Source organism: Daktulosphaira vitifoliae, unplaced genomic scaffold (assembly GCF_025091365.1).
Source record: "Daktulosphaira vitifoliae isolate Bord-2020 unplaced genomic scaffold, ASM2509136v1 Scaffold_1, whole genome shotgun sequence".
Lineage (NCBI taxonomy): Eukaryota > Metazoa > Arthropoda > Insecta > Hemiptera > Phylloxeridae > Daktulosphaira > Daktulosphaira vitifoliae.
This window is the reverse complement of record NW_026099572.1, coordinates 38,336,145-38,343,792: the sequence shown is the minus strand read 5'-3', so window position 1 is coordinate 38,343,792 and position 7,648 is coordinate 38,336,145. Positions and strand designations below refer to the sequence as shown.

The window sequence follows — 7,648 nt, the reverse complement described above, 5'->3', positions numbered from 1 at the left end:
ATATATAATAATGTATACCCTCCAAACAAACACATGACGCGACTCCTACTACAAAATCAATCAATATAACTTAACAATCGTATTCGTATTCGCTACATTTAAACTATTTTCGTAAATAATATTTAAACATACACTAATATATATATATAGNATATTTAAACATACACTAATATATATATATAGCACTGGAAGTATTTATGATAAGCATTTTATTTCACTCTTTTCTTCTCTGAAGGCTAAGTCTTTTTATAGCTAGCCGACTATAGTTGAACTGACGTTTTATTAGGGAAAAGTTTAAGTGAAGTGATTACCCTTTATCTTCTGTACTAGGGGGATGATGTTTTAAACCGCTGTAAAAACTCGGATACGGTCACCCATCCGTGAGCTTACAGCGGCAAATGCAATATAACATTAGAGTTATCCTCGTAACTAGTGTGTCCAGTACACCACAACACGGCCACATTTTATTTACACTGTTGAAATATACAGAGTTCAACAATTGTTAATAAGTATAAATACATGATATTTAGAACGAGGCAACAAACACATGCATTAGCATAATATGCTTAAGAGTGTTTTGTTTTCTGTGAGAAACGCCTCAAAAACAACATTTGTATCAATATTGAACTTCATTCAGATANGTTTCGATAGTCGTTAAACATTTTAATCGGGATCACAGTAATTAACACACGTATGCAATTTTTTCTCACAATTAAAAAAAAAAAATCTTTCGAGTGTACTCTTTCAACAAGATATTTCATAAATTAATTTTTATAATTTAATAAATTTAAAAAAAAAAACACCTGTTAATGACATAATTACTCCAAGTATTTAAGTTAAATATGTAATTTATGTCACTAAAAAACAAGTACTGCGTTAAAAAAAATAGGTCAATATAACTAACAAATTATTAATAAAACCAAGTTAATCTATTGAACTGATTTTCGTAAGATATGATGTCAAAATGATAAAATTAACTTACACTGCATAGTGTAAAACAAAATAATTATTTAGAAAGACAAAGAATTTTTTTGCATGCAAATATTTTTAATACTGGTATAAGTAAATTTTCATACAAATTTAGAATAATTTCGTGGAGATTTTTCAAACATGTAATATGTAAGATTTATTTATAGTAAAAATGTGTTAAATATAAAGATTTTCGTTTTGATTTACCCAATAAGCACAAAATGACTTTAATAAAAATTATGTTAGCACATGAATTTATAAAATTTAAATTGAATATGTGTCAAAACAAACATTATTCTTTATATTAAATATCTTCTTTTCGTTGCAGTCATATTTTCTTGTATTCTGACGTAAAATGTTAACATTTGCTTGGGGACATTACTTACAGTCATACAATAGAGTCCAAGTTATAGGGGTTTTATACTTACATTAAGTAACGACCAATCTGCCTATTATTTATGTAACTTATTGTAACGTTAAGTTCACATTTATTTTGACAATACAAAATACATAATAAATTGCCTAGCTGAACAAAAAAGTTTAAGTACGAATTTCTACAACTTGATATTAGTACAAATATACATTATTATATATCTAAGTATACTTTGACAACTATATGTGTATATGTATGGAATGAAATGCTCGACATTTCGTCACTGAAAGTTATTGATCAAACCGTCTAAGAAAACAGTGGGGTATTGTGTCTCAAAATAAAAAAACCCAATAACTCTATGGTAGAATATTGACAGTCGATAGGTATTGTTGTTGAAGAGTCTACGCAAGTTTTTGGTTTTCCAAAGGCATACAATTAAAAAAAAATCTTTAAATTAATACAAACCACCGCTAAGCGTATTGAATTCGGATTCTTTTCAATGGTATTTTGTCTACCATTTAGGTTTTTGAAAACAAATCGCCTATTTTCTCAAGTTAAAAAACCACCAAACCTACGTGTTTCAAACACAAATGCACATACACATCATATGTATTTATATACACTCCGGATATAGGATATTGAATGTATCGCGGTGAACGATTTGTGTTAAATAATAGGGAACGCAAATACTGTACAAAATATTATAGATCTATATAAATGGCGTTTATGTACACATATATCGAAGTAATACGATAACTGTCAGGTCGAATTACTTTCGGAGACCATTGCAAATCAAAACATGGGCTGTCGTGAGCGTAATTCGATAAGGGGTCGTAGAATTTTGCACAGCATTTGCTCTATAAAGGAATTGTATGTACAGGATAAGGTTCGATTGTTTGAGACAGATATCATGGGAAACTCTTAAGACGACATAATAAGTCAATCAGATTTATGATTTTTTTCTTTGTTGAAATCCGATCACTTTAACATAAACGACTAATTCTTAAAAAAATCATCGATAATTTGCTTTAAAAAAAAAAAAAAACATTTTAAACGGTACACTACAATGAAGATTAAATATCTGTAAAGTATTGTGAATATTATTTAAAAAAAATTACTTACCATTCATACTCTACTAGCTATATAATAAAATTAAACGTTAATCAACTTATCAAGAATTATTAAGGCATAAAAAAAAAAAAGTTAACACTTACAATTATGAAAATCTAGAGCAATCGTCCTCTTATTAGTTTGAACTCTATTGTATTTTAAATTCAATACACGAATGTGTGAAACTGTCGAGACAATACCAAATTTCATAAAATATATATTAATTCTTTACAATTAAGTAGCTTAATCATTAATCCACTTATTTTAATAAAACTAATTTCATTTTTTTTTCTACAGGATTTTCACAATTACAAAAGAATCCAGCTTTTAGTCCTAATGGCTGCATGTCAGGTAAATACAAGTTGCTTTTAAACATTTTGTTTTTTTACTTTTTATTTCATTGGTAAATATATAAAATAAATTTAATGAATTGGCCGACCCCAAGTAGTTGGGATTAAGACGAGGAAAAAGAATAAATTTAACGAATAATAATAGTTTATAAATTAATTAAAATCAACCACATTAAAAATTTTTTTTCTTTTTTCGTGGGGAGGTAACATGTAAATTGTAATTATTATATCATCATTCTATTTCGAAAATATATAAAATAATGCGATTGTGTTAACCTCTTGTCACGAGCAAACGAATCTTCATTGAAAATACCGGTTTGTCTTCAACAGTTCTTTTAAGCCACTATTAGTAATTGTCTATTGAGGTACCAATTCAATAGGAGCTCTTACCTCTCTAGATTAGGATGAGATATTATAATAATAATTGTTATTATTATTAAACTCGATCGCACTAAACGTCGTCAACACAACAGCAGCGTGGTGCTGACAAGCATATTAATATGATTCAAAATCGTCTGCCCAGCTAAATCAAACAAATGAATAAAAATAGATTCTTAGCGCGCTTTTGTAAATCAAATAGAACTCGAATATATGTTGTACACGATGAGTCGAAGTAGTGGCGCCACGCAAGAACAACACAAGACTCTGAAGACTGATCAATATTCTTTTGTGTCCATTTTAATTTGTTCACTTTATTCTCATATTTACTTCTCACCATTTACGAGTACTTTTATATGCTTATATTAGTTGCGTAGTTTTTATACGATATTATAATAATCGTTAGGATTTTGAAAAATTGGACTGTTATTGACTTACAGTTATAATACTACAACTATCAACGTTATATATTGGTAAATAAAAACACAACTACTAAAACTTAATTTTTAGACATATTCAAAACAAAAAATATATTTAGGAATATCATCAAAAATAAAATTCCTGTTTTGATTCTAATTAGTTCTTTGTAAATATTTATTCACTATACTAAATCTACTACCAGGTGAAAACATTCATTATGAAATAGTTTAAACAATAAATTTATTGTCATAAACAAGAACACGTCAAAAAAATTTTTTTACTTTGTTCGACGGCTTAAAAAGTATTCATATTGTCAAATATTAGAGAATGAGAATTATATATTAGTCTCTAGTTTTAAATATAAGACATAATATATTATAATTATTTGACTAATGGAAAAATAAAACAAACAAATTAAAAAATGTTAAAAGATTTAATTATTTTATATTTTTGAGAAACTTAACTGAATATATAATTGACAACCCAAAATGTATTCAATAATCAGTTTATTAAATCTTCAAGAAACATTTTTTTTTAATTTCTAATACCGTCAAATAGGCCAACTTGGGCGGTGATTAAACTTGAGAAAGATAAATATTTAACAGATTTCATCGCTTATTTTTGTACAAAAAAATTGTGTATTTCTTAACAAAACTATTAAATAATTTACTAGTGTTATAGATTGATGTGGCTTAAATAATAATAGATATTTAACTTCCCCAAGTTGGCCCATTTGACGGTACTATATCTGATGGTTTAAAATTTCACAAGAATGAATTAATTATGAAATCCAACTATTTGAGTACTCAATATATGTATGTAAAATTCAATGAATGTACATCTAATTTCTATTATTTTTTAACAAAGATGATAATAATTAAAATATGATTTAGTGGACACCTGTATTTTTTCTTTGACTGTGAAAATATTCTATCGAGAGTATTACTTTTTGTTTTTTTGCTCAAGTAGTATAATAAGTGAATGCCTTTTCACGCGTCTAGAGTGTATAAATGAGTATTGTGGGAACAAAATTCGACGAGACCCGTAAAACGTTGGTAAAATATGTGTACAACACACGAAGGTCGTCTCGGTCGACGGTGGGCATAAAAAGCAGCAGCCGGTCGGTGACGGAGATAATATTATTATTGTAATCGTAATTATTATTCTCGTCTTGTAAAACGATTTTGTCGTACCGAGACGTATTATTGAATCATAGAGATACACATACGGAGAATGCACGTATGCTCCGAGGTACAAATGTAGACTCACGGTCGCGAAGTAAAGAAAACAATAACAAAACTGAGAGCAAAAAAAAATAAACAACTGAAAATTACTCTAAAAACAGAAGCCATATGTCACACACAACGTCGGAAGAGACCGTGGGCGGCAGCACTCATCGTATGGCGCCACTGTCACCTGTTGACCTTTGCGGGCATCGGTACGGCCGTGTCTACCGTATTCATTGCTATGTCTTCCCCGACTTTCTTCTCACCACATCATCATCTTCTATAGGTTTAGTTTTAAATGAACGCTTTACAAGCGGAAGATCACACACCGTTTGTTGTTTCTTTGCTTATGGAGGCGCCCGCAGGAAATTCTCATGTCCGCCGCGCGCGCCTTTTTAAAAATAACATGCGTTTGTCATGTGCGCATCGTGTCAACTCAAACCACATTTTATTCGAATCACGACTAATCATTCTTACGTTTGTTAATTGTGAATATATAATAATGTATACCCTCCAAACAAACACATGACGCGACTCCTACTACAAAATCAATCAATATAACTTAACAATCGTTGTATTCGTATTCGCTACATTTAAACTATTTTCGTAAATAATATTTAAACATACACTAATATATATATATAGCACTGGAAGTATTTATGATAAGCATTTTATTTCACTCTTTTCTTCTCTGAAGGCTAAGTCTTTTTATAGCTAGCCGACTATAGTTGAACTGACGTTTTATTAGGGAAAAGTTTAAGTGAAGTGATTACCCTTTATCTTCTGTACTAGGGGGATGATGTTTTAAACCGCTGTAAAAACTCGGATACGGTCACCCATCCGTGAGCTTACAGCGGCAAATGCAATATAACATTAGAGTTATCCTCGTAACTAGTGTGTCCAGTACACCACAACACGGCCACATTTTATTTACACTGTTGAAATATACAGAGTTCAACAATTGTTAATAAGTATAAATACATGATATTTAGAACGAGGCAACAAACACATGCATTAGCATAATATGCTTAAGAGTGTTTTGTTTTCTGTGAGAAACGCCTCAAAAACAACATTTGTATCAATATTGAACTTCATTCAGATAAAACACATTACAGATATGCTATCTGAATAATGAACTATCGGTAAGCAACTACCTAATTTTACAACGTTAATAAAAAAAAAAATCAACTAATAAAATGGNTAAAACACATTACAGATATGCTATCTGAATAATGAACTATCGGTAAGCAACTACCTAATTTTACAACGTTAATAAAAAAAAAATCAACTAATAAAATGATTTAGAAAAAGTGCACCTACATGAATAAATGATTTATTAAATCTTGTTTCCGAGTAAATCAATTTAATCTTTAGTAATTTTGCCTTTTAACAAAATATTTGAATATCGCAACAAATTCTAACTTTTGTACTAGATTTTATTTCTCAGGTAATTCGTTGTAAAGAAATAACCTTCCCCTTGAGCGCCCAAGGAACTTATATGAAGAAATTCATCCTTCACAAGTACATTTGTTTTATAATACAACATTTTTAAATTTATAAGTTCTCTTGTACACTTATAGATTTCCTATTGTTATTCGTCATATAATTTTTATATTTACAAAATGAATTTGTTTTTATTTAAATTTTTACAAAAACATATTGAATTTCCGTTTTAAATTGAATGTTTTATTGTCCTAAATCTATCACAATGTAATTCTCATACTTCAAATTTTATTATGAAAATTAATAAATAGGCAAAGATAATTTTCAAGAGTTTTAATAAGATTTATTGTGAAATTCTTCATTATTTATTTCAGTAAACTGCGTGATTAAAAATGGATACCTCAAAGAACACTCTTTAGTTGGTTACAAATACATTTAAGTAACACTCATAAACTAAATCATTTGTTTTTCTAGCGCAAATTAAATAGGCTTAATACCGAAAACAGTTATATGAACAATATTAATCTCCAAAATTTAAAACAATACAAAAGTAAATATGACTACAGCTGTTCCGCAGTTTAAAGAGAAAAAATTCTCGATTTTCAACAAACTTCTTGTAAACATAGCTATTTTTTTAGGAAATAATATTAGGTAATAATTAAAGTACTTTTTTTAGATTTTAATAAAAATAAATTTGAAACGTTCTTTATGACATTGTTGTTATGCACAAGGGCTACTCAACAACGTACACTATTGAAGCTCATTACTAGTCGTCTTTCAATGTAAGATGTTTTAAATGAGCTTCATAAAACAAGACTTTTTTTTTCTTCACTCCAAACTGCGATACTTGAGCCACTGTCGTGAATTAACAGCTGAAAAACTATTTTCAGAACAAGGGTATTTTGTTTTCACATTATATTATAAGGATGTTCTCGAGGTCTTTATTCTTTGACATTCAAAACAAAAAGAACTTTTCTTATTTTCAGATAACAAATTTTCAAAAAACATAACTAAATTAGGCCAACGAAAATAAATAATACAAAAATTATTAATAAGTTATTTAGATCTACCTGATTCACTTTGCACAAAATAGAAAATTTGTAACCGCAGTGTGTACCTGAAAATAATACCTACAAGCAACTACAGCATTTTGTAAATGAATTTTTATTATGTACATCACTATACAGCACACTACACAATTATTGATTAATGAATGTATTTTTTAAGTAGGTGTATTTGCGTAACTATTATGAATGTTCTCGTTAATAAATAAATGTTAATACTTCCCCTAGTTTATTTGTACTTAAATGTAAAAACACACTTGTTAAAAAAATATTGTACTCAACAACAGCTAAAATAGTTAACTTACATACGACATA

At 28.6% G+C, this 7,648-nt stretch overlaps 1 protein-coding gene across 1 annotated transcript in view; it reads left to right on the top strand.

Moving 5' to 3' along the window:
* The window catches only part of LOC126893487 (collagen alpha-5(IV) chain-like), a 208,400-nt gene that overhangs the window by 1,820 nt on the left and 198,932 nt on the right, over positions 1-7,648 (top strand). The gene's annotated exons all lie outside the window — the stretch shown is intronic.